This window comes from Crinia signifera, chromosome 2 (genome assembly GCF_055691185.1).
Source record: "Crinia signifera chromosome 2, ASM5569118v1, whole genome shotgun sequence".
NCBI classification, from domain to species: Eukaryota; Metazoa; Chordata; class Amphibia; order Anura; family Myobatrachidae; genus Crinia; species Crinia signifera.
This window is the reverse complement of record NC_139218.1, coordinates 102,923,221-102,949,547: the sequence shown is the minus strand read 5'-3', so window position 1 is coordinate 102,949,547 and position 26,327 is coordinate 102,923,221. Positions and strand designations below refer to the sequence as shown.

Below are 26,327 nucleotides of genomic sequence, written 5' to 3'. Positions count from 1 at the left end.
ACTATCGAAAATCTATTGGTAATTTCATCATTTCCCACATTGCATTCAAAAATAAATCAGTGGCTTGCAACTGTAAGCAATTCAGCTGTTACTATTTTGCTAATACCCATTTTAAAACAAATATGCTACAAAAAAAATTGTTTTAAATGCATCAGTCCTCATAAAAATAAATCACTTGTACAAGATTAAAAGTCAAATGCAAATACTCAATCAAAAACATTTTTCTCTACTAATCAACGTTCAAATTCAGAAACGTAAAGATATGTAGACCCATATTTACTCAAACACACACAACTACAGCACAAAATTGCCATAACGTATAGTGAAAACTGGAAACAACCACTCTGAATGAGCTCTCTCCTACCACTTTTTCTATTTCAAAAAGTGCCACAGTCATCAAAAGCAAGCAACATCCATAAGAAACAGAGTTGCCAACTGCCTTCATGCTGAGAAGAGAGCCCTTTAACTCATCATTGTGGTTGGTGAGTTTGGACACTTTCAAGCACATTTCTCCCATCATTGCCTATAGAAATGATCCCTGAAAGTATAGTCTTAATTCCCATTTGTTGATGGTTTAGCTAGACCATAAGAATCAGTATTTAAAGTAATGGAGACATTTTTGTACCATTTTTGAAAGTGGGTAAGTATTGTTACCCAATTTTCACAAACATAACCTGCTCCACAAATTGAATGATTAAAGTATACAAACTTTAAATGGTTTGTTGTAAGTCTAGAGACATTTCAAAATATAATTATTTAGCAGATTATAATATTGGCATACACTAAGATGTTGGTCTTAAATATCAAACAGAATACTTAGCAATTAAAATAATGCACTAATATTACTATCGAAAATCTATTGGTAATTTTATCATTTCCCAAAATGCATTCAAAAATAAATCAGTGGCTTGCAACTGTAAGCAATTCAGCTTTTACTATTTTGCTAATACCCATTATAAAACAAATACGCTGCAAACAAAATTGTTTTAAATGCATCAGTCCTCATAAAAATAAATCACTTGTACAAGATTAAAAGTCAAATGCAAATACATAATCAAAAACATTTTTCTCTACTAATCAACGTTCAAATTCAGAAACGTAAAGATATGTAGACCCATATTTACTCAAACACACACAACTACAGCACAAAATTGCCATAACGTATAGTGAAAACTGGAAACAACCACTCTGAATGAGCTCTCTTCTACTACTTTTTCTATTTCAAAAAGTGGCACAGTCATCAAAAGCAAGCAACATCCATAAGAAACAGAGTTGCCAACTGCCTTCATGCTGAGAAGAGAACCCTTTAACTCATCATTGTGGTTGGTGAGTTTGGACACTTTCAAGCACATTTCTCCCATCATTGCCTATAGAAATGATCCCTGAAAGTATAGTCTTAATTCCCATTTGTTGATGGTTTAGCTAGACCATAAGAATCAGTATTTAAAGTAATGGAGACATTTTTGTACCATTTTTGAAAGTGGGTAATCGTATTGTTACCCAATTTTCACAAACATAACCTGCTCCACAAATTGAATGATTAAAGTATACAAACTATAAATGGTTTGATGTAAGTCTAGAGACATTTTAAAATAGAATTATTTAGCAGATTATAATATTGGCATACATAAAGATGTTGGTCTTAAATATCAAACAGAATATTTAGCAATTAAAATAATGCACTAATATTACTATCGAAAATCTATTGGTAATTTCATAATTTCCCACATTGCATTCAAAAATAAATCAGTGGCTTGCAACTGTAAGCAATTCAGCTGTTACTATTTTGCTAATACCCATTTTAAAACAAATACGCTGCAAACAAAATTGTTTTAAATGCATCAGTCCTCATAAAAATAAATCACTTGTACAAGATTAAAAGTCAAACGCAAATACTCATTCAAAAACATTTTTCTCTACTAATCAACGCTCAAATTCAGAAACATAAAGATATATAGACCCATATTTATTTAAACACACACAACTACAGCACAAAATTGCCATAACGTATAGTGAAAACTGGAAACAACCACTCTGAATGAGCTCTCTCCTACCACTTTTTCTATTTCAAAAAGTGGCACAGTCATCAAAAGCAAGCAACATCCATAAGAAACAGAGTTACCAACTGCCTTCATGCTGAGAAGAAAGCCCTTTAACTCATCATTGTGGTTGGTGAGTTTGGACACTTTCAAGCACATTTCTCCCATCATTGCCTATAGAAATGATCCCAGAAAGTATAGTCTTAATTCCCATTTGTTGATGGTTTAGCTAGACCATAAGAATCAGTATTTAAAGTAATGGAGACATTTTTGTACCATTTTTGAAAGTGGGTAATCGTATTGTTACCCAATTTTCACAAACATAACCTGCTCCACAAATTGAATGATTAAAGTATACAAACTATAAATGGTTTGTTGTAAGTCTAGAGACATTTTAAAATATAATTATTTAGCAGATTATAATATTGGCATACACTAAGATGTTGGTCTTAAATATCAAACAGAATACTTAGCAATTAAAATAATGCACTAATATTACTATCGAAAATCTATTGGTAATTTCATCATTTCCCACATTGCATTCAAAAATAAATCAGTGGCTTGCAACTGTAAGCAATTCAGCTGTTACTATTTTGCTAATACCCATTTTAAAACAAATATGCTACAAAAAAAATTGTTTTAAATGCATCAGTCCTCATAAAAATAAGTCACTTGTACAAGATTAAAAGTCAAATGCAAATACTCAGTCAAAAACATTTTTCTCTACTAATCAACGTTCAAATTCAGAAACGTAAAGATATGTAGACCCATATTTACTCAAACACACACAACTACAGCACAAAATTGCCATAACGTATAATGAAAACTGGAAACAACCACTCTGAATGAGCTCTCTCCTACCACTTTTTCTATTTCAAAAAGTGGCACAGTCATCAAAAGCAAGTAACATCCATAATAAACAGAGTTGCCAACTGCCTTTATGCTGAGAAGAGAGCCCTTTAACTCATCATTGTGGTTGGTGAGTTTGGACACTTTCAAGCACATTTCTCCCATCATTGCCTATAGAAATGATCCCTGAAAGTATAGTCTTAATTCCCATTTGTTGATGGTTTAGCTAGACCATAAGAATCAGTATTTAAAGTAATGGAGACATTTTTGTACCATTTTTGAAAGTGGGTAATCGTATTGTTACCCAATTTTCACAATCATAACCTGCTCCACAAATTGAATGATTAAAGTATACAAACTATAAATGGTTTGTTGTAAGTCTAGAGACATTTTAAAATAGAATTATTTAGCAGATTATAATATTGGCATACATAAAGATGTTGGTCTTAAATATCAAACAGAATACTTAGCAATTAAAATAATGCACTAATATTACTATCGAAAATCTATTGGTAATTTCATCATTTCCCACATTGCATTCAAAAATAAATCAGTGGCTTGCAACTGTAAGCAATTCAGCTGTTACTATTTTGCTAATACTCATTTTAAAACAAATATGCTGCAAACAAAATTGTTTTAAATGCATCAGTCCTCATAAAAATAAATCACTTGTACAAGATTAAAAGTCAAACGCAAATACTCATTCAAAAACATTTTTCTCTACTAATCAACGTTCAAATTCAGAAACGTAAAGATATGTAGACCCATATTTACTCAAACACACACAACTACAGCACAATATTGCCATAACGTATAGTGAAAACTGGAAACAACCACTCTGAATGAGCGCTCTCCTACCACTTTTTCTATTTCAAAAAGTGGCACAGTCATCAAAAGCAAGCAACATCCATAAGAAACAGAGTTGCCAACTGCCTTCATGCTGAAAAGAGAGCCCTTTAACTCATCATTGTGGTTGGTGAGTTTGGACACTTTCAAGCACATTTCTCCCATCATTGCCTATAGAAATGATCCCTGAAAGTATAGTCTTAATTCCCATTTGTTGATGGTTTAGCTAGACCATAAGAATCAGTATTTAAAGTAATGGAGACATTTTTGTACCATTTTTGAAAGTGGGTAATCGTATTGTTACCCAATTTTCACAAACATAACCTGCTCCACAAATTGAATGATTAAAGTATACAAACTTTAAATGGTTTGTTGTAAGTCTAGAGACATTTTAAAATATAATTATTTAGCAGATTATAATATTGGCATACACTAAGATGTTGGTCTTAAATATCAAACAGAATACTTAGCAATTAAAATAATGCACTAATATTACTATCGAAAATCTATTGGTAATTTCATCATTTCCCACATTGCATTCAAAAATAAATCAGTGGCTTGCAACTGTAAGCAATTCAGCTGTTACTATTTTGCTAATACCCATTTTAAAACAAATACGCTGCAAACAAAATTGTTTTAAATGCATCAGTCCTCATAAAAATAAATCACTTGTACAAGATTAAAAGTCAAACGCAAATACTCATTCAAAAACATTTTTCTCTACTAATCAACGTTCAAATTCAGAAATGTAAAGATATGTAGACCCATATTTACTCAAACACACACAACTACAGCACAAAATTGCCATAACGTATAGTGAAAACTGGAAACAACCACTCTGAATGAGCTCTCTCCTACCACTTTTTCTATTTCAAAAAGTGGCACAGTCATCAAAAGCAAGCAACATCCATAAGAAACAGAGTTGCCAACTGCCTTCATGCTGAGAAGAGAGCCCTTTAACTCATCATTGTGGTTGGTGAGTTTGGATACTTTCAAGCACATTTCTCCCATCATTGCCTATAGAAATGATCCCTGAAAGTATAGTCTTAATTCCCATTTGTTGATGGTTTAGCTAGACCATAAGAATCAGTATTTAAAGTAATGGAGACATTTTTGTACCATTTTTGAAAGTGGGTTATCGTATTGTTACCCAATTTTCACAAACATAACCTGCTCCACAAATTGAATGATTAAAGTATACAAACTATAAATGGTTTGTTGTAAGTCTAGAGACATTTTAAAATAGAATTATTTAGCAGATTATAATATTGGCATACACTAAGATGTTGGTCTTAAATATCAAACAGAATACTTAGCAATTAAAATAATGCACTAATATTACTATCGAAAATCTATTGGTAATTTTATCATTTCCCAAAATGCATTCAAAAATAAATCAGTGGCTTGCAACTGTAAGCAATTCAGCTTTTACTATTTTGCTAATATCCATTTTAAAACAAATACGCTGCAAACAAAATTGTTTTAAATGCATCAGTCCTCATAAAAATAAATCACTTGTACAAGATTAAAAGTCAAATGCAAATACTCAATCAAAAACATTTTTCTCTACTAATCAACGTTCAAATTCAGAAATGTAAAGATATGTAGACCCATATTTACTCAAACACACACAACTACAGCACAAAATTGCCATAACGTATAGTGAAAACTGGAAACAACCACTCTGGATGAGCTCTCTCCTACCACTTTTTCTATTTCAAAAAGTGGCACAGTCATCAAAAGCAAGCAACATCCATAAGAAACAGAGTTGCCAACTGCCTTCATGCTGAGAAGAGAGCCCTTTAACTCATCATTGTGGTTGGTGAGTTTGGACACTTTCAAGCACATTTCTACCATCATTGCCTATAGAAATGATCCCTGAAAGTATAGTCTTAATTCCCATTTGTTGATGGTTTAGCTAGACCATAAGAATCAGTATTTAAAGTAATGGAGACATTTTTGTACCATTTTTGAAAGTGGGTAATCGTATTGTTACCCAATTTTCACAAACATAACCTGCTCCACAAATTGAATGATTAAAGTATACAAACTATAAATGGTTTGTTGTAAGTCTAGAGACATTTTAAAATAGAATTATTTAGCAGATTATAATATTGGCATACATAAAGATGTTGGTCTTAAATATCAAACAGAATACTTAGCAATTAAAATAATGCACTAATATTACTATCGAAAATCTATTGGTAATTTCATAATTTCCCACATTGCATTCAAAAATAAATCAGTGGCTTGCAACTGTAAGCAATTCAGCTGTTACTATTTTGCTAATACCCATTTTAAAACAAATATGCTGCAAACAAAATTGTTTTAAATGCATCAGTCCTCATAAAAATAAATCACTTGTACAAGATTAAAAGTCAAATGCAAATAGACAATCAAAAACATTTTTCTCTACTAATCAACGTACAAATTCAGAAACGTAAAGATATGTAGACCCATATTTACTCAAACACACACAACTACAGCACAAAATTGCCATAACGTATAGTGAAAACTGGGAACAACCACTCTGAATGAGCTCTCTCCTACCACTTTTTCTATTTCAAAAAGTGGCACAGTCATCAAAAGCAAGCAACATCCATAAGAAACAGAGTTGCCAACTGCCTTCATGCTGAGAAGAGAACCCTTTAACTCATCATTGTGGTTGGTGAGTTTGGACACTTTCAAGCACATTTCTCCCATCATTGCCTATAGAAATGATCCCTGAAAGTATAGTCTTAATTCCCATTTGTTGATGGTTTAGCTAGACCATAAGAATCAGTATTTAAAGTAATGGAGACATTTTTGTACCATTTTTGAAAGTGGGTAATCGTATTGTTACCCAATTTTCACAAACATAACCTGCTCCACAAATTGAATGATTAAAGTATACAAACTATAAATGGTTTGTTGTAAGTCTGGAGACATTTTAAAATAGAATTATTTAGCAGATTATAATATTGGCATACATAAAGATGTTGGTCTTAAATATCAAACAGAATACTTAGCAATTAAAATAATGCACTAATATTACTATCGAAAATCTATTGGTAATTTCATCATTTCCCACATTGCATTCAAAAATAAATCAGTGGCTTGCAACTGTAAGCAATTCAGCTGTTACTATTTTGCTAATACCCATTTTAAAACAAATATGCTACAAAAAAAATTGTTTTAAATGCATCAGTCCTCATAAAAATAAATCACTTGTACAAGATTAAAAGTCAAATGCAAATACTCAATCAAAAACTTTTTTCTCTACTAATCAACGTTCAAATTCAGAAACGTAAAGATATGTAGACCCATATTTACTCAAACACACACAACTACAGCACAAAATTGCCATAACGTATAGTGAAAACTGGAAACAACCACTCTGAATGAGCTCTCTCCTACCACTTTTTCTATTTCAAAAAGTGGCACAGTCATCAAAAGCAAGCAACATCCATAAGAAACAGAGTTGCCAACTGCCTTCATGCTGAGAAGAGAGCCCTTTAACTCATCATTGTGGTTGGTGAGTTTGGACACTTTCAAGCACATTTCTCCCATCATTGCCTATAGAAATGATCCCTGAAAGTATAGTCTTAATTCCTATTTGTTGATGGTTTAGCTAGACCATAAGAATCAGTATTTAAAGTAATGGAGACATTTTTGTACCATTTTTGAAAGTGGGTAATCGTATTGTTACCCAATTTTCACAAACATAACCTGCTCCACAAATTGAATGATTAAAGTATACAAACTATAAATGGTTTGTTGTAAGTCTGGAGACATTTTAAAATAGAATTATTTAGCAGATTATAATATTGGCATACATAAAGATGTTGGTCTTAAATATCAAACAGAATACTTAGCAATTAAAATAATGCACTAATATTACTATCGAAAATCTATTGGTCATTTCATCATTTCCCACATTGCATTCAAAAATAAATCAGTGGCTTGCAACTGTAAGCAATTCAGCTGTTACTATTTTGCTAATACCCATTTTAAAACAAATATGCTGCAAACAAAATTGTTTTAAATGCATCAGTCCTCATAAAAATAAATCACTTGTACAAGATTAAAAGTCAAACGCAAATACTCATTCAAAAACATTTTTCTCTACTAATCAACTTTCAAATTCAGAAACGTAAAGATATGTAGACCCATATTTACTCAAACACACACAACTACAGCACAAAATTGCCATAACATATAGTGAAAACTGGAAACAACCACTCTGAATGAGCTCTCTCCTACCACTTTTTCTATTTCTAAAAGTGGCACAGTCATCAAAAGCAAGCAACATCCATAAGAAACAGAGTTGCCAACTGCCTTCATGCTGAGAAGAGAGCCCTTTAACTCATCATTGTGGTTGGTGAGTTTGGACACTTTCAAGCACATTTCTCCCATCATTGCCTATAGAAATGATCCCTGAAAGTATAGTCTTAATTCCCATTTGTTGATGGTTTAGCTAGACCATAAGAATCAGTATTTAAAGTAATGGAGACATTTTTGTACCATTTTTGAAAGTGGGTAATCGTATTGTTACCCAATTTTCACAAACATAACCTGCTCCACAAATTGAATGATTAAAGTATACAAACTATAAATGGTTTGATGTAAGTCTAGAGACATTTTAAAATAGAATTATTTAGCAGATTATAATATTGGCATACATAAAGATGTTGGTCTTAAATATCAAACAGAATATTTAGCAATTAAAATAATGCACTAATATTACTATCGAAAATCTATTGGTAATTTCATAATTTCCCACATTGCATTCAAAAATAAATCAGTGGCTTGCAACTGTAAGCAATTCAGCTGTTACTATTTTGCTAATACCCATTTTAAAACAAATACGCTGCAAACAAAATTGTTTTAAATGCATCAGTCCTCATAAAAATAAATCACTTTTACAAGATTAAAAGTCAAACGCAAATACTCATTAACCCCTTCATGACAGAGCCAGTTTGTGCCTTCATGACAGAGCCCTTTTTTTCAAATCTGACATGTCTCACTTAAGTGGGGATAACTTTTTTTTGCTTTTACTTATCCCAGTGATTTTGAGATTGTTTTCTCGTGACACATTGTACTTCAAGTTAGTGGTAAATTTTCGTCGATACAGTCTGTGTTTTTTTGTGAAAAATACCAAAATATCGTGAAAAAATGGAAAATTTTGCAATTTGCAAAATGTTAAATTTTCTGCTTGTGAGACAAATAATCATACCACTCAAAATAGTTAATAACTAACATAGACCATATGTCTACTTTATGTTTCCATCATTATTTCAACTTCCTTTTAATTTTTTTGGACACTAGGAGGCTTACAATATGAATAGCAAATTCTCAAATTTTCATGAAAATTTCAAACACTGATTTTTTTAGGGACCAGTTCAGTTCTGATGTGACTTTGAGGGACTTGTATGTGAGACACCCCCATAAATGATGCCATTTCAAAAACTGCACCCCTCACAGTATTCAAAACAGCATTTTGGAAGTTTGTTAACCCTTTAGGTGTTTCACAGGAATTAAAACAAAGTGTAGGTGAAATTTCAAAATTTCTTTTTTTTTGCAGAGTTTCAATTTTAATACATTTTTCTAACGAATACAGTAGATTTTACTAGAGAAATGTGACTAAAAATTGATTCCCCCAATTCTTTTGTTTTCAAAAATATCCTATATGTGGCCCTAGTGTGCACGTTGACCAAACCACAGGCTTCATAATAGAAGGAGCACCTACTTGATTTTGGAGCCTCCTTTTTATGAGATTTTTTTTTAGGCACCATGTAGGTTTCTAGGCACCATAAGTGCTAAAAGTTAGGAACCTCCCCCACAAGTCACCCCATTTTGCAATCTACACCCCTCAGGGAATTCATCTAGGGGTATAGTGTACATTTCAAACCCCCAGGGGTTTCACCAATTTTGGTACAACTGGGATGTGAAAATGAAAAATTACATTTTTTTACACAAACATGCAGTTCTGGCTCAAAATTTTTCATTTTCACAAGGAATGAAGGAGACAAAGCACCCCAAAATCTGTGCCCCAATTTCTCCCGAGTACGGCAATGCCTCACATGTGACCAAAAAATACCAGTTGGGTGCATGGCAGGACTCAGAAGGGAAGGAGTGATTTTTGGATTTTGCAGCACAGATTTTGGTGGAATGAATGGTGGGTGCTATGTTGCACCAATACAGTGGAACCCCCCCACAAGTCACCCCATTTTGCAAAGTACACCCCTCAGGGAATTCATCTAGGGGTATAGTGTACATTTCAAACCCCCAGGGGTTTCACCAATTTTGGTACAACTGGGATGTGAAAATGGAAAATTACATTTTTTTACACAAACATGCAGTTCTGGCTCAAAATTTTTCATTTTCACAAGGAATGAAGGAGACAAAGCACCCCAAAATCTGTGCCCCAATTTCTCCCGAGTACGGCAATGCCTCACATGTGACCAAAAAATACCAGTTGGGTGCATGGCAGGACTCAGAAGGGAAGGAGTGATTTTTGGATTTTGCAGCAAAGATTTCGGTGGAATGAATGGTGGGTGCTATGTTGCATTAGCAAGACTCCCAAAGCACCAATACAGTGGAACCCCCCCACAAGTCACCCCATTTTGCAAAGTACACCCCTCAGGGAATTCATCTAGGGGTATAGTGTACATTTCAAACCCCCAGGGGTTTCACCAATTTTGGTACAACTGGGATGTGAAAATGGAAAATTACATTTTTTTACACAAACATGCAGTTCTGGCTCAAAATTTTTCATTTTCACAAGGAATGAAGGAGACAATGCACCCCAAAATCTGTGCCCCAATTTCTCCAGAGTACGGCAATGCCTCACATGTGACCAAAAAATACCAGTTGGGTGCATGGCAGGACTTAGAAGGGAAGGAGTGATTTTTAGATTTTGCAGCTCAGATTCTGGTGGTTTTTTGGTGGGTGCTATGTCGCATTAGCAAGACCCCCCAAGCACCAATACAGTGGAACCCCCCCACAAGTCACCCCATTTTGCAAAGTACACCCCTCAGGGAATTCATCTAGGGGTATAGTGTACATTTCAAACCCCCAGGGGTTTCACCAATTTTGGTACAACTGGGATGTGAAAATGGAAAATTACATTTTTTTACACAAACATGCAGTTCTGGCTCAAAATTTTTCATTTTCACAAGGAATGAAGGAGACAATGCACCCCAAAATCTGTGCCCCAATTTCTCCCGAGTACGGCAATGCCTCACATGTGACCAAAAAATACCAGTTGGGTGCATGGCAGGACTCAGAAGGGAAGGAGTGATTTTTGGATTTTGCAGCAAAGATTTTGGTGGAATGAATGGTGGGTGCTATGTTGCATTAGCAAGACTCCCAAAGCACCAATACAGTGGAACCCCCCCACAAGTCACCCCATTTTGCAAAGTACACCCCTCAGGGAATTCATCTAGGGGTATAGTGTACATTTCAAACCCCCAGGGGTTTCACCAATTTTGGTACAACTGGGATGTGAAAATGGAAAATTACATTTTTTTACACAAACATGCAGTTCTGGCTCAAAATTTTTCATTTTCACAAGGAATGAAGGAGACAATGCACCCCAAAATCTGTGCCCCAATTTCTCCAGAGTACGGCAATGCCTCACATGTGACCAAAAAATACCAGTTGGGTGCATGGCAGGACTTAGAAGGGAAGGAGTGATTTTTAGATTTTGCAGCTCAGATTCTGGTGGTTTTTTGGTGGGTGCTATGTCGCATTAGCAAGACCCCCCAAGCACCAATACAGTGGAACCCCCCCACAAGTCACCCCATTTTGCAAAGTACACCCCTCAGGGAATTCATCTAGGGGTATAGTGTACATTTCAAACCCCCAGGGGTTTCACCAATTTTGGTACAACTGGGATGTGAAAATGGAAAATTACATTTTTTTACACAAACATGCAGTTCTGGCTCAAAATTTATCATTTTCACAAGGAATGAAGGAGACAAAGCACCCCAAAATCTGTGCCCCCATTTCTCCAGAGTACGGCAATGCCTCACATGTGACCAAAAAATTCCAGTTGGGTGCATGGCAGGACTCAGAAGGGAAGGAGTGATTTTTGGATTTTGCAGCAAAGATTTTGGTGGAATGAATGGTGGGTGCTATGTTGCATTACCAATACAGTGGAACCCCCCCACAAGTCACCCCATTTTGCAAACTACACCCCTCAGGGAATTCATCTAGGGGTATAGTGTACATTTCAAACCCCCAGGGGTTTCATCAATTTTGGTACAACTGGGCAGTGAAAATGAAAAAAATACATTTTTTTACACAAAAATGTACTTCTGGCTCAAAATTTTTCATTTTCACAAGGAATGAAGGAGACAAAGCACCCCAAAATCTGTGCCCCCATTTCTCCAGAGTACGGCAATGCCTCACATGTGACCAAAAAATTCCAGTTGGGTGCATGGCAGGACTCAGAAGGGAAGGAGTGATTTTTGGATTTTGCAGCAAAGATTTTGGTGGAATGAATGGTGGGTGCTATGTTGCATTACCAATACAGTGGAACCCCCCCACAAGTCACCCCATTTTGCAAACTACACCCCTCAGGGAATTCATCTAGGGGTATAGTGTACATTTCAAACCCCCAGGGGTTTCATCAATTTTGGTACAACTGGGCAGTGAAAATGAAAAAAATACATTTTTTTACACAAAAATGTACTTCTGGCTCAAAATTTTTCATTTTCACAAGGAATGAAGGAGACAAAGCACCCCAAAATCTGTGCCCCCATTTCTCCAGAGTACGGCAATGCCTCACATGTGACCAAAAAATACCAGTTGGGTGCATGGCAGGACTCAGAAGGGAAGGAGTGATTTTTGGATTTTGCAGCTCAGATTCTGGTGGAATGAATGGTGGGTGCTATGTGGCATTAGCAAGACCCCCGAAGCACGGTGAAATGATGAACCTAATAATCCATAGATGTGTGGTATATTTTAAAGCACTCCTTTATACATAGGCCGGGTTTGTCGGGGCAAGTTTCACAGTGGAAAATAGTTTCCTTTCTTATTCCCTTTTTATAACAAACTTTGCACCTTTTTTGTGTCCTGCCCTTTCTTGCAGTGGAGGGGATTTCGTTGGGAAAATGCTGCCCTGGTACAATACGGGGGCCAGTACTAGAAGTACTGGGGCCCTCTGCCTGCTGATTCCCAAATGTTAGGCTCTTTATGACTTCCTCTTGAAAGTGCATAAATGTCCCCCTCTGGCCGGTAGAACGGAATAGCACGTAAGCGTTATACAGTGCCATCTGGATGATATACACGGCCAGCTTCTTGTACCAGATATTTGTTTTCCGCAGGGCACTGTACGGCTTTAGTACCTGATCTGAAAGATCCACTCCGCCCATGTACTTATTGTAATCTAGGATACAATTTGGTTTGGAGGTGTGGGTACTGGTACCTCGTACAGGGATGGAGGTGGTACTGTCTCCATGAATTGTTGTCAGTATAAGGACATCCCTCTTGTCCTTATATTTGACCAACAACATATTTTCGGTGCATATTCCCCTGCTTTCACCCCTTCTCATTACTTGGGCAATGTGCGTTTTGGGGAGGCCTCTTTGGTTCTTGCGCACAGTACCGCAAGCTGCTGTACCTCTTGAACCAAGGGCCTTAAACAGGGGGATGCTGGTGTAAAAGTTATCCACATAGAGGTGATAACCCTTATCCAGGAAGGGGTGCATTAAATCCCAGACAATTTTTCCACTAACACCTACGAGGGAGGGGGGGCATTCTGGTGGTTCAATTCTTGAATCCTTCCCTTCATATACCCTAAACTTGTGGGTGTACCCTGTGGTGCTTTCACACAGCTTATACATTTTTATGCCATACCTTGCCCTCTTACTGGGAAGGTACTGGCGGAATTTAACCCTTCCTTTAAAATGTATAAGGGACTCGTCGATACTAATACATTTATCAGGGATGTATAGCTCTGCAAATTTGGCACTGAAATGATCAATGACCGGCCTGACTTTGAATAGCCTGTCAAAGGTGGGATCATCTCTGGGTGGGCACTGTGCATTATCGGTGTAATGTATAAATTTATGGATTGCCTCAAAACGAGCCCGGGGCATGGCCATACGGTGAAATGGGGTGCTGTACAGAACATCTGTACTCCAATATTGCCTAATTTGTGGCTTTTTTACTATGCCCATATGTAACACCAGACCCCAAAACGTCATCATCTCTACTGCATCTACAGGGGTCCACCTAGCAAATGATGACGTGGGGTTTTGAGCAATAAACTGCTGGGCATATAAATTAGTTTGGTCCACCATTAAATTTATAAAATCATCAGAGAAAAATAATTTGAAAAAGTCAATTTCTCTGAGACCTGTTGAATCAAATTGGATTCCTGGGATGGCCAAAAACTCAGGAACCTGGGGCTCAAAATTGTCTGGTGGTGGGGTCCATACGAGATCAATTATTGGGGGGGGGGTCTCAGCTGCTCTACGGGGGCGTCTTTGAGGGGGTCCCTCATCATCAGAGGAGGAAGAGGAGCTTAAGACAAATCCTTCAAATTCCCCGCTTGCCTCACTGGCTGTGTCAGAGTCAGATGCAAGCATGGCATATGCCTCCTCCACCGAATACATTCTCCTGGATGACTGGGACGACATTTGGGATGACATTTGGGATGCCATTTATATTTTTGTGTTACTGGTAGTGAAATGTTTCAACACGTGTATAGTGTAGGGGGGGTACAAACTTTATTTCAACCCAGGGGGTATGTAGTGTGTATTGTGTATGTAGTGCAGAAAAAAAAAATACAAAAAAAAAAAAAATTGAAGGGTTCAAAAAAAAAAAATGGAAGGGGTTAAAAAAAAAAAAAATGGAAGGGGTTAAAAAAAAAAAAAATGGAAGGGGTTAAAAAAAAAAAAAAAGGTCCTGCGCCAAAAATTGAGCACAGATGTTGGTCAGTAACGTCCGTCACTGAACAGCGCTCAAAGGCAACAGGAATTTGATCAAAAAAAAAAAAAAATAGATCAACCCTGTGCCGAAAAAGCTGATCAGTGATGTACGTCACTGATCAGTGCACAGTGGCCACAGGACACACACAAAATCACAGTGTGTGTAAAAAAAAAATGTAAAAAAGACCCCACAGCACTCACAAAAAATAAAAAAAGGTGATCAGTGATGCGACACTGATTACCAGTGAGGGGCAGCAGGTGCACAACCTTTGGTGGTACTGACAGGTATATATAAAAAAAAAAAACCTCTGTACCCCCAAAAAGTTGCTGATCACCTCAGATATAGTGATCAGCACAAAAAGGCGGGGGCAGCCGACACAAAATTTAGCACTCTATCACTATCTCTCTCTATCTCTCACTATCTATCACTCTATGACACTGCAGCAGTTATATAAAAAATATATAGCACAATCTGTCACTATCTCTCTATCTCTCTCTCTCTATCTCTCTCTATCTATCTATAGCTCTATCACACTGCAGCAGCACAAAATATAGCACTAGGCCTCTCTATCTCTCTCTATCTCTTTCAGTTATATAAAAAATATATAGCACAATCTGTCACTATCTCTCTCTCTATCTCTCTCTCTCTATCTCTCTCTATCACACTGCAGCAGCACAAAATATAGCACTAGGCCTCTCTATCTCTCTCTATCTCTCTCTATCTCTTTCAGTTATATAAAAAATATATAGCACAATCTGTCACTATCTCTATCTCTCTCTATCTCTCTCTCTCTATCTCTCTCTATCTCTCTATCTATAGCTCTATCACACTGCAGCAGCACAAAATATAGCACTAGGCCTCTCTATCTCTCTCTATCTCTCTCTCTCTAACTCTCTCTAACTCTCTATCTATCTAATAAATCGCAGCAGCACAAGATGCAGCACAAGATGCAGCACAGGATGTCACAAAATGTCACAATATCAATGATCAATGATCAGGTAAGGGTTCTGGTCAGTATAGGCGGCAGGTGGGGCACGGTGACCGCACTGCACGCTTTTCCAGACCGGAATGGCGTCTGCAGTGCAGTCACCGTTAGTTTAAACCCCCCTCCACGGCTGTGATTGGTCCGTCGGTCCGACGGACCAATCACGGCCTTTGGGGGCGGGCGGGGTGAGGTGGGGTGACACCAGTGTCACCCTTACACCCCGCGGTGATTGGTGCTGTACTTTACAGCACCAATCACCTCCGATCCCGTGTCACCGGCGAACGTTATTCGCCGGTGACACAGGAAAACGCTGTGAATGGCTGTTCACACTGAACAGCCAATCACAGCGATCGGCGACGGGGGGGCGGCATCGCAGCCCCCCCTGGGCATGCAGGGACATGTCTGCTGTCAGGGACAGCAGACATCGTCCCTCTGTCACTGCGTCTCTAGACGCAGTGACAGTTTTAAGCCATGACGTATATATACGTCAACGGTCGGGAAGTACTTCCCGGCCATGACGTATATATACATCAATTGTCGTGAAGGGGTTAAAAAACATTTTTCTCTACTAATCAACGTTCAAATTCAGAAACGTAAAGATATGTAGACCCATATTTACTCAAACACACACAACTACAGCACAAAATTGCCATAACGTATAGTGAAAACTGGAAACAAACACTCTGAATTAGCTCTCTCCTACCACTTTTTCTATTTCAAAAAGCGGCACAGTCATCAAAAGCAAGCAACATCCATCCATAAGAAACAGAGTTGCCAACTGCCTTCATGCTGAGAAGAGAGCCCTTTAACTCATCATTGTGGTTGGTGAGTTTGGACACTTTCAAGCACATTTCTCCCATCATTGCCTATAGAAATGATCCCTGAAAGTATAGTCTTATTTCCCATTTGTTGATGGTTTAGCTAAACCATAAGAATCAGTATTTAAAGTAATGGAGACATTTTTGTACCATTTTTGAAAGTGGGTAATCGTATTGTTACCCAATTTTCACAATCATAACCTGCTCCACAAATTGAATGATTAAAGTATACAAACTATAAATGGTTTGTTGTAAGTCTAGAGACATTTTAAAATAGAATTATTTAGCAGATTATAATATTGGCATACATAAAGATGTTGGTCTTAAATATCAAACAGAATACTTAGCAATTAAAATAATGCACTAATATTACTATCGAAAATCTATTGGTAATTTCATCATTTCCCACATTGCATTCAAAAATAAATCAGTGGCTTGCAACTGTAAGCAATTCAGCTGTTACTATTTTGCTAATACCCATTTTAAAACAAATATGCTGCAAACAAAATTGTTTTAAATGCATCAGTCCTCATAAAAATAAATCACTTGTACAAGATTAAAAGTCAAACGCAAATACTCATTCAAAAACATTTTTCTCTACTAATCAACTTTCAAATTCAGAAACGTAAAGATATGTAGACCCATATTTACTCAAACACACACAACTACAGCACAAAATTGCCATAACATATAGTGAAAACTGGAAACAACCACTCTGAATGAGCTCTCTCCTACCACTTTTTCTATTTCAAAAAGTGGCACAGTCATCAAAAGCAAGCAACATCCATAAGAAACAGAGTTGCCAACTGCCTTCATGCTGAGAAGAGAGCCCTTTAACTCATCATTGTGGTTGGTGAGTTTGGACACTTTCAAGCACATTTCTCCCATCATTGCCTATAGAAATGATCCCTGAAAGTATAGTCTTAATTCCCATTTGTTGATGGTTTAGCTAGACCATAAGAATCAGTATTTAAAGTAATGGAGACATTTTTGTACCATTTTTGAAAGTGGGTAATCGTATTGTTACCCAATTTTCACAAACATAACCTGCTCCACAAATTGAATGATTAAAGTATACAAACTATAAATGGTTTGTTGTAAGTCTAGAGACATTTTAAAATAGAATTATTTAGCAGATTATAATATTGGCATACACTAAGATGTTGGTCTTAAATATCAAACAGAATACTTAGCAATTAAAATAATGCACTAATATTACTATCGAAAATCTATTGGTAATTTTATCATTTCCCAAATTGCATTCAAAAAGAAATCAGTGGCTTGCAACTGTATGCAATTCAGCTGTTACTATTTTGCTAATACCCATTTTAAAACAAATATGCTGCAAACAAAATAGTTTTAAATGCATCAGTCCTCATAAAAATAAATCACTTGTACAAGATTAAAAGTCAAACGCAAATACTCATTTAAAAACATTTTTCTCTACTTATCAACGTTCAAATTCAGAAACGTAAAGATATGTAGACCCATATTTACTCAAACACACAACTACAGCACAAAATTGCCATAACGTATAGCGAAAACTGGAAACAACCTCTCTGGATAAGCTCTCTCCTACCACTTTTTCTATTTCAAAAAGTGGCACAGTCATCAAAAGCAAGCAACATCCATAAGAAACAGAGTTGCCAACTGCCTTCATGCTGAGAAGAGAGCCCTTTAACTCATCATTGTGGTTGGTGAGTTTGGACACTTTCAAGCACATTTCTCCCATCATTGCCTATAGAAATGATCCCTGAAAGTATAGTCTTAATTCCCATTTGTTGATGGTTTAGCTAGACCATAAGAATCAGTATTTAAAGTAATGGAGACATTTTTGTACCATTTTTGAAAGTGGGTAATCGTATTGTTACCCAATTTTCACAAACATAACCTGCTCCACAAATTGAATGATTAAAGTATACAAACTATAAATGGTTTGTTGTAAGTCTAGAGACATTTTAAAATAGAATTATTTAGCAGATTATAATATTGGCATACACTAAGATGTTGGTCTTAAATATCAAACAGAATACTTAGCAATTAAAATAATGCACTAATATTACTATCGAAAATCTACTGGTAATTTTATCATTTCCCAAATTGCATTCAAAAATAAATCAGTGGCTTGCAACTGTAAGCAATTCAGCTGTTACTATTTTGCTAATACCCATTTTAAAACAAATATGCTGCAAACAAAATTGTTTTAAATGCATCAGTCCTCATAAAAATAAATCACTTGTACAAGATTAAAAGTCAAACGCAATTACTCATTCAAAAACATTTTTCTCTACTAATCAACGTTCAAATTCAGAAACGTAAAGATATGTAGACCCATATTTACTCAAACACACACAACTACAGCACAAAATTGCCATAACATATATTGAAAACTGGAAACAACCATTCTGAATGAGCTCTCTCCTACCACTTTTTCTATTTCAAAAAGTGGCACAGTCATCAAAAGCAAGCAACATCCATAAGAAACAGAGTTGCCAACTGCCTTCATGCTAAGAAGAGAACCCTTTAACTCATCATTGTGGTTGGTGAGTTTGGACACTTTCAAGCACATTTCTCCCATCATTGCCTATAGAAATGATCCCTGATAGTATAGTCTTAATTCACATTTGTTGATGGTTTAGCTAGACCATAAGAATCAGTATTTAAAGTAATGGAGACATTTTTGTACCATTTTTGAAAGTGGGTAATCGTATTGTTACCCAATTTTCATAAACATAACCTGCTCCACAAATTGAATGATTAAAGTATACAAACTATAAATGGTTTGTTGTAAGCCTAGAGACATTTCAAAATATAATTATTTAGCAGATTATAATATTGGCATACACTAAGATGTTGGTCTTAAATATCAAACAGAATACTTAGCAATTAAAATAATGCACTAATATTACTATCGAAAATCTATTGGTAATTTTATCATTTCCCAAATTGCATTTAAAAAGAAATCAGTGGCTTGCAACTGTATGCAATTCAGCTGTTACTATTTTGCTAATACCCATTTTAAAACAAATACGCTGCAAACAAAATTGTTTTAAATGCATCAGTCCTCATAAAAATAAATCACTTGTACAAGATTAAAAGTCAAACGCAAATACTCATTCAAAAACATTTTTCTCTACTAATCAACATTAAAATTCAGAAACGTAAAGATATGTAGACCCATATTTACTCAAACACACACAACTACAGCACAAAATTGCCATAACGTATAGTGAAAACTGGAAACAACAACTCTGAATGAGCTCTCTCCTACCACTTATTCTATTTCAAAAAGTGGCACAGTCATCAAAAGCAAGCAACATCCATAAGAAACAGAGTTGCCAACTGCCTTCATGCTGAGAAGAGAGCCCTTTAACTCATCATTGTGGTTGGTGAGTTTGGACACTTTCAAGCACATTTCTCCCATCATTGCCTATAGAAATGATCCCTGAAAGTATAGTCTTAATTCCCATTTGTTGATGGTTTAGCTAGACCATAAGAATCAGTATTTAAAGTAATGGAGACATTTTTGTACCATTTTTGAAAGTGGGTAATCGTATTGTTACCCAATTTTCACAATCATAACCTGCTCCACAAATTGAATGATTAAAGTATACAAACTATAAATGGTTTGTTGTAAGTCTAGAGACATTTTAAAATAGAATTATTTAGCAGATTATAATATTGGCATACACTAAGATGTTGGTCTTAAATATCAAACAGAATACTTAGCAATTAAAATAATGCACTAATATTACTATCAAAAATCTATTGGTAATTTCATCATTTCCCACATTGCATTCAAAACTAAATCAGTGGCTTGCAACTGTAAGCAATTCAGCTGTTACTATTTTGCTAATACCCATTTTAAAACAAATACGCTGCAAACAAAATTGTTTTAAATGCATCAGTCCTCATAAAAATAAACCACTTGTACAAGATTAAAAGTCAAACGCAAATACTCATTCAAAAACATTTTTTTCTACTAATCAACGTTCAAATTCAGAAATGTAAAGATATGTAGACCCATATTTACTCAAACACACACAACTACAGCACAAAATTGCCATAACGTATAGTGAAAACTGGAAACAACACCTCTGAATGAGCTCTCTCCTACCACTTTTTCTATTTCAAAAAGTGGCACAGTCATCAAAAGCAAGCAACATCCATAAGAAACAGAGTTGCCAACTGCCTTCATGCTGAGAAGAGAGCCCTTTAACTCATCATTGTGGTTGGTGAGTTTGGACACTTTCAAGCACATTTCTCCCATCATTGCCTATAGAAATGATCCCTGAAAGTATAGTCTTAATTCCCATTTGTTGATGGTTTAGCTAAACCATAAGAATCAGTATTTAAAGTAATGGAGACATTTTTGTACCATTTTTGAAAGTGGGTAATCGTATTGTTACCCAATTTTCACAATCATAACCTGCTCCACAAATTGAATGATTAAAGTATACAAACTATAAATGGTTTGTTGTAAGTCTAGAGACATTTTAAAATAGAATTATTTAGCAGATTATAATATTGGCATATATAAAGATGTTAGTCTTAAATATCAAACAGAATACTTAGCAATTAAAATAATGCACTAATATTACTATCGAAAATCTATTGGTAATTTCATCATTTCCCACATTGCATTCAAAAATAAATCAGTGGCTTGCAACTGTAAGCAATTCAGCTGTTACTATTTTGCTAATACCCATTTTAAAACAAATACGCTGCAAACAAAATTGTTTTAAATGCATCAGTCCTCATAAAAATAAATCACTTGTACAAGATTAAAAGTCAAATGCAAATACACAATCAAAAACATTTTTCTCTACTAATCAACGCACAAATTCAGAAACATAAAGATATGTAGACCCATATTTACTCAAACACACACAACTACAGCACAAAATTGCCATAACGTATAGTGAAAACTGGAAACAACCACTCTGAATGAGCTCTCTCCTACCACTTTTTCTATTTCAAAAAGTGGCACAGTCATCAAAAGCAAGCAACATCCATAAGAAACAGAGTTGCCAACTGCCTTCATGCTGAGAAGAGAACCCTTTAACTCATCATTGTGGTTGGTGAGTTTGGACACTTTCAAGCACATTTCTCCCATCATTGCCTATAGAAATGATCCCTGAAAGTATAGTCTTAATTCCCATTTGTTGATGGTTTAGCTAGACCATAAGAATCAGTATTTAAAGTAATGGAGACATTTTTGTACCATTTTTGAAAGTGGGTAATCGTATTGTTACCCAATTTTCACAAACATAACCTGCTCCACAAATTGAATGATTAAAGTATACAAACTATAAATGGTTTGTTGTAAGTCTAGAGACATTTTAAAATAGAATTATTTAGCAGATTATAATATTGGCATACACTAAGATGTTGGTCTTAAATATCAAACAGAATACTTAGCAATTAAAATAATGCACTAATATTACTATCGAAAATCTATTGGTAATTTTATCATTTCCCAAAATGCATTCAAAAATAAATCAGTGGCTTGCAACTGTAAGCAATTCAGCTTTTACTATTTTGCTAATACCCGTTTTAAAACAAATGCGCTGCAAACAAAATTGTTTTAAATGCATCAGTCCTCATAAAAATAAATCACTTGTACAAGATTAAAAGTCAAACGCAAATACTCATTCAAAAACATTTTTCTCTACTAATCAACGTTCAAATTCAGAAACGTAAAGATATGTAGACCCATATTTACTCAAACACACAACTACAGCACAAAATTGCCATAACGTATAGTGAAAACTGGAAACAACCACTCTGGATGAGCTCTCTCCTACCACTTTTTCTATTTCAAAAAGTGGCACAGTCATCAAAAGCAAGCAACATCCATAAGAAACAGAGTTGCCAACTGCCTTCATGCTGAGAAGAGAGCCCTTTAACTCATTATTGTGGTTGGTGAGTTTGGACACTTTCAAGCACATTTCTCCCATCATTGCCTATAGAAATGATCCTTAAAAGTATAGTCTTAATTCCCATTTGTTGATGGTTTAGCTAGACCATAAGAATCAGTATTTAAAGTAATGGAGACATTTTTGTACCATTTTTGAAAGTGGGTAATCGTATTGTTACCCAATTTTCACAAACATAACCTGCTCCACAAATTGAATGATTAAAGTATACAAACTATAAATGGTTTGTTGTAAGTCTAGAGACATTTTAAAATAGAATTATTTAGCAGATTATAATATTGGCATACACTAAGATGTTGGTCTTAAATATCAAACAGAATACTTAGCAATTAAAATAATGCACTAATATTACTATCGAAAATCTATTGGTAATTTTATCATTTCCCAAATTGCATTCAAAAATAAATCAGTGGCTTGCAACTGTAAGCAATTCAGCTGTTACTATTTTGCTAATACCCATTTTAAAACAAATACGCTGCAAACAAAATTGTTTTAAATGCATCAGTCCTCATAAAAATAAATCACTTGTACAAGATTAAAAGTCAAACGCAAATACTCATTCAAAAACATTTTTCACTACTAATCAACGTTCAAATTCAGAAACGTAAAGATATGTAGACCCATATTTACTCAAACACACACAACTACAGCACAAAATTGCCATAACGTATAGTGAAAACTGGAAACAACCACTCTGAATGAGCTCTCTCCTACCACTTTTTCTATTTCAAAAAGTGGCACAGTCATCAAAAGCAAGCAACATCCATAAGAAACAGAGTTGCCAACTGCCTTCATGCTGAGAAGAGAGCCCTTTAACTCATCATTGTGGTTGGTGAGTCTGGACACTTTCAAGCACATTTCTCCCATCATTGCCTATAGAAATAATCCCTGAAAGTATAGTTTTAATTCCCATTTGTTGATGGTTTAGCTAGACCATAAGAATCAGTATTTAAAGTAATGGAGACATTTTTGTACCATTTTTGAAAGTGGGTAATCGTATTGTTACCCAATTTTCACAATCATAACCTGCTCCACAAATTGAATGATTAAAGTATACAAACTATAAATGGTTTGTTGTAAGTCTAGAGACATTTTAAAATAGAATTATTTAGCAGATTATAATATTGGCATACATAAAGATGTTAGTCTTAAATATCAAACAGAATACTTAGCAATTAAAATAATGCACTAATATTACTATTGAAAATCTATTGGTAATTTCATCATTTCCCACATTACATTCAAAAATAAATCAGTGGCTTGCAACTGTAAGCAATTCAGCTGTTACTATTTTGCTAATACCCATTTTAAAACAAATATGCTGCAAACAAAATTGTTTTAAATGCATCAGTCCTCATAAAAATAAATCACTTGTACAAGATTAAAAGTCAAACGCAATTACTCATTCAAAAACATTTTTCTCTACTAATCAACGTTCAAATTCAGAAACGTAAAGATATGTAGACCCATATTTACTCAAACACACACAACTACAGCACAAAATTGCCATAACATATAGTGAAAACTGGAAACAACCACTCTGAATGAGCTCTCTCCTACCACTTTTTCTATTTCAAAAAGTGGCACAGTCATCAAAAGCAAGCAACATCCATAAGAAACAGAGTTGCCAACTGCCTTCATGCTAAGAAGAGAGCCCTTTAACTCATCATTGTGGTTGGTGAGTTTGGACACTTTCTAGCACATTTCTCCCATCATTGCCTATAGAAATGATCCCTGAAAGTATAGTCTTAATTCCCATTTGTTGATGGTTTAGCTAGACCATAAGAATCAGTATTTAAAGTAATGGAGACATTTTTGTACCATTTTTGAAAGTGGGTAATCGTATTGTTACCCAATTTTCACAAACATAACCTGCTCCACAAATTGAATGATTAAAGTATACAAACTATAAATGGTTTGTTGTAAGTCTAGAGACATTTTAAAATAGAATTATTTAGCAGATTATAATATTGGCATACACTAAGATGTTGGTCTTAAATATCAAACAGAATACTTAGTAATTAAAATAATGCACTAATATTACTATCGAAAATCTATTGGTATTTTTATCATTTCCCAAAATGCATTCAAAAATAAATCAGTGGCTTGCAACTGTAAGCAATTCAGCTTTTACTATTTTGCTAATACCCATTTTAAAACAAATACGCTGCAAACAAAATTGTTTTAAATGCATCAGTCCTCATAAAAATAAATCACTTGTACAAGATTAAAAGTCAAATGCAAATACACAATCAAAAACATTTTTCTCTACTAATCAACGTACAAATTCAGAAACATAAAGATATGTAGACCCATATTTACTCAAACACACACAACTACAGCACAAAATTGCCATCACATATAGTGAAAACTGGAAACAACCACTCTGAATGAGCTCTCTCCTACCACTTTTTCTATTTCAAAAAGTGGCACAGTCATCAAAAGCAAGCAACATCCATAAGAAACAGAGTTGCCAACTGCCTTCATGCTGAGAAGAGAACCCTTTAACTCATCATTGTGGTTGGTGAGTTTGGACACTTTCAAGCACATTTCTCCCATCATTGCCTATAGAAATGATCCCTGAAAGTATAGTCTTAATTCCCATTTGTTGATGGTTTAGCTAGACCATAAGAATCAGTATTTAAAGTAATGGAGACATTTTTGTACCATTTTTGAAAGTGGGTAATCGTATTGTTACCCAATTTTCACAATCATAACCTGCTCCACAAATTGAATGATTAAAGTATACAAACTATAAATGGTTTGTTGTAAGCCTAGAGACATTTCAAAATATAATTATTTAGCAGATTATAATATTGGCATACACTAAGATGTTGGTCTTAAATATCAAACAGAATACTTAGCAATTAAAATAATGCACTAATATTACTATCGAAAATCTATTGGTAATTTTATCATTTCCCAAATTGCATTCAAAAAGAAATCAGTGGCTTGCAACTGTATGCAATTCAGCTTTTACTATTTTGCTAATACCCGTTTTAAAACAAATGCGCTGCAAACAAAATTGTTTTAAATGCATCAGTCCTCATAAAAATAAATCACTTGTACAAGATTAAAAGTCAAACGCAAATACTCATTCAAAAACATTTTTCTCTACTAATCAACGTTCAAATTCAGAAACGTAAAGATATGTAGACCCATATTTACTCAAACACACAACTACAGCACAAAATTGCCATAACGTATAGTGAAAACTGGAAACAACCACTCTGGATGAGCTCTCTCCTACCACTTTTTCTATTTCAAAAAGTGGCACAGTCATCAAAAGCAAGCAACATCCATAAGAAACAGAGTTGCCAACTGCCTTCATGCTGAGAAGAGAGCCCTTTAACTCATTATTGTGGTTGGTGAGTTTGGACACTTTCAAGCACATTTCTCCCATCATTGCCTATAGAAATGATCCTTAAAAGTATAGTCTTAATTCCCATTTGTTGATGGTTTAGCTAGACCATAAGAATCAGTATTTAAAGTAATGGAGACATTTTTGTACCATTTTTGAAAGTGGGTAATCGTATTGTTACCCAATTTTTAACAAACATAACCTGCTCCACAAATTGAATGATTAAAGTATACAAACTATAAATGGTTTGTTGTAAGTCTAGAGACATTTTAAAATAGAATTATTTAGCAGATTATAATATTGGCATACACTAAGATGTTGGTCTTAAATATCAAACAGAATACTTAGCAATTAAAATAATGCACTAATATTACTATCGAAAATCTATTGGTAATTTTATCATTTCCCAAATTGCATTCAAAAATAAATCAGTGGCTTGCAACTGTAAGCAATTCAGCTGTTACTATTTTGCTAATACCCATTTTAAAACAAATACGCTGCAAACAAAATTGTTTTAAATGCATCAGTCCTCATAAAAATAAATCACTTGTACAAGATTAAAAGTCAAAC

At 35.0% G+C, this 26,327-nt stretch overlaps 22 non-coding genes across 22 annotated transcripts; all 22 read right to left on the bottom strand.

Annotated features, from left to right (window-relative positions):
- Positions 1-338: 338 nt before the first annotated feature.
- Positions 339-554, bottom strand: LOC146061062 (small nucleolar RNA U3). The gene has a single exon (XR_014470616.1). It is a non-coding gene; the product is annotated as a small nucleolar RNA U3 (small nucleolar RNA).
- A 628-nt stretch (positions 555-1,182) lies between these two features.
- Positions 1,183-1,398, bottom strand: LOC146061135 (small nucleolar RNA U3). Its single transcript, XR_014470680.1, has one exon. It is a non-coding gene; the product is annotated as a small nucleolar RNA U3 (small nucleolar RNA).
- A 630-nt stretch (positions 1,399-2,028) lies between these two features.
- Positions 2,029-2,244, bottom strand: LOC146061225 (small nucleolar RNA U3). Its single transcript, XR_014470755.1, has one exon. It is a non-coding gene; the product is annotated as a small nucleolar RNA U3 (small nucleolar RNA).
- A 630-nt stretch (positions 2,245-2,874) lies between these two features.
- On the bottom strand, positions 2,875-3,090 carry LOC146061301 (small nucleolar RNA U3). The gene has a single exon (XR_014470824.1). It is a non-coding gene; the product is annotated as a small nucleolar RNA U3 (small nucleolar RNA).
- A 630-nt stretch (positions 3,091-3,720) lies between these two features.
- On the bottom strand, positions 3,721-3,936 carry LOC146061289 (small nucleolar RNA U3). The gene has a single exon (XR_014470813.1). It is a non-coding gene; the product is annotated as a small nucleolar RNA U3 (small nucleolar RNA).
- Positions 3,937-4,566: 630 nt separating this feature from the next.
- Positions 4,567-4,782, bottom strand: LOC146060963 (small nucleolar RNA U3). The gene has a single exon (XR_014470530.1). It is a non-coding gene; the product is annotated as a small nucleolar RNA U3 (small nucleolar RNA).
- Positions 4,783-5,412: 630 nt separating this feature from the next.
- On the bottom strand, positions 5,413-5,628 carry LOC146061205 (small nucleolar RNA U3). The gene has a single exon (XR_014470739.1). It is a non-coding gene; the product is annotated as a small nucleolar RNA U3 (small nucleolar RNA).
- A 630-nt stretch (positions 5,629-6,258) lies between these two features.
- On the bottom strand, positions 6,259-6,474 carry LOC146061104 (small nucleolar RNA U3). Its single transcript, XR_014470653.1, has one exon. It is a non-coding gene; the product is annotated as a small nucleolar RNA U3 (small nucleolar RNA).
- Positions 6,475-7,104: 630 nt separating this feature from the next.
- On the bottom strand, positions 7,105-7,320 carry LOC146061017 (small nucleolar RNA U3). The gene has a single exon (XR_014470577.1). It is a non-coding gene; the product is annotated as a small nucleolar RNA U3 (small nucleolar RNA).
- Positions 7,321-7,950: 630 nt separating this feature from the next.
- Positions 7,951-8,166, bottom strand: LOC146061134 (small nucleolar RNA U3). The gene has a single exon (XR_014470679.1). It is a non-coding gene; the product is annotated as a small nucleolar RNA U3 (small nucleolar RNA).
- An 8,150-nt stretch (positions 8,167-16,316) lies between these two features.
- On the bottom strand, positions 16,317-16,536 carry LOC146061417 (small nucleolar RNA U3). The gene has a single exon (XR_014470923.1). It is a non-coding gene; the product is annotated as a small nucleolar RNA U3 (small nucleolar RNA).
- A 630-nt stretch (positions 16,537-17,166) lies between these two features.
- On the bottom strand, positions 17,167-17,382 carry LOC146061015 (small nucleolar RNA U3). The gene has a single exon (XR_014470576.1). It is a non-coding gene; the product is annotated as a small nucleolar RNA U3 (small nucleolar RNA).
- A 628-nt stretch (positions 17,383-18,010) lies between these two features.
- LOC146061329 (small nucleolar RNA U3) lies at positions 18,011-18,226 on the bottom strand. The gene has a single exon (XR_014470848.1). It is a non-coding gene; the product is annotated as a small nucleolar RNA U3 (small nucleolar RNA).
- Positions 18,227-18,856: 630 nt separating this feature from the next.
- On the bottom strand, positions 18,857-19,072 carry LOC146061341 (small nucleolar RNA U3). The gene has a single exon (XR_014470858.1). It is a non-coding gene; the product is annotated as a small nucleolar RNA U3 (small nucleolar RNA).
- Positions 19,073-19,702: 630 nt separating this feature from the next.
- Positions 19,703-19,918, bottom strand: LOC146061318 (small nucleolar RNA U3). Its single transcript, XR_014470839.1, has one exon. It is a non-coding gene; the product is annotated as a small nucleolar RNA U3 (small nucleolar RNA).
- A 630-nt stretch (positions 19,919-20,548) lies between these two features.
- LOC146061352 (small nucleolar RNA U3) lies at positions 20,549-20,764 on the bottom strand. The gene has a single exon (XR_014470867.1). It is a non-coding gene; the product is annotated as a small nucleolar RNA U3 (small nucleolar RNA).
- Positions 20,765-21,394: 630 nt separating this feature from the next.
- Positions 21,395-21,610, bottom strand: LOC146061103 (small nucleolar RNA U3). Its single transcript, XR_014470652.1, has one exon. It is a non-coding gene; the product is annotated as a small nucleolar RNA U3 (small nucleolar RNA).
- A 628-nt stretch (positions 21,611-22,238) lies between these two features.
- On the bottom strand, positions 22,239-22,454 carry LOC146061298 (small nucleolar RNA U3). The gene has a single exon (XR_014470821.1). It is a non-coding gene; the product is annotated as a small nucleolar RNA U3 (small nucleolar RNA).
- A 630-nt stretch (positions 22,455-23,084) lies between these two features.
- LOC146061228 (small nucleolar RNA U3) lies at positions 23,085-23,300 on the bottom strand. Its single transcript, XR_014470758.1, has one exon. It is a non-coding gene; the product is annotated as a small nucleolar RNA U3 (small nucleolar RNA).
- A 630-nt stretch (positions 23,301-23,930) lies between these two features.
- LOC146061080 (small nucleolar RNA U3) lies at positions 23,931-24,146 on the bottom strand. Its single transcript, XR_014470632.1, has one exon. It is a non-coding gene; the product is annotated as a small nucleolar RNA U3 (small nucleolar RNA).
- A 630-nt stretch (positions 24,147-24,776) lies between these two features.
- On the bottom strand, positions 24,777-24,992 carry LOC146061102 (small nucleolar RNA U3). Its single transcript, XR_014470651.1, has one exon. It is a non-coding gene; the product is annotated as a small nucleolar RNA U3 (small nucleolar RNA).
- Positions 24,993-25,620: 628 nt separating this feature from the next.
- LOC146061297 (small nucleolar RNA U3) lies at positions 25,621-25,836 on the bottom strand. Its single transcript, XR_014470820.1, has one exon. It is a non-coding gene; the product is annotated as a small nucleolar RNA U3 (small nucleolar RNA).
- Positions 25,837-26,327: the final 491 nt, after the last annotated feature.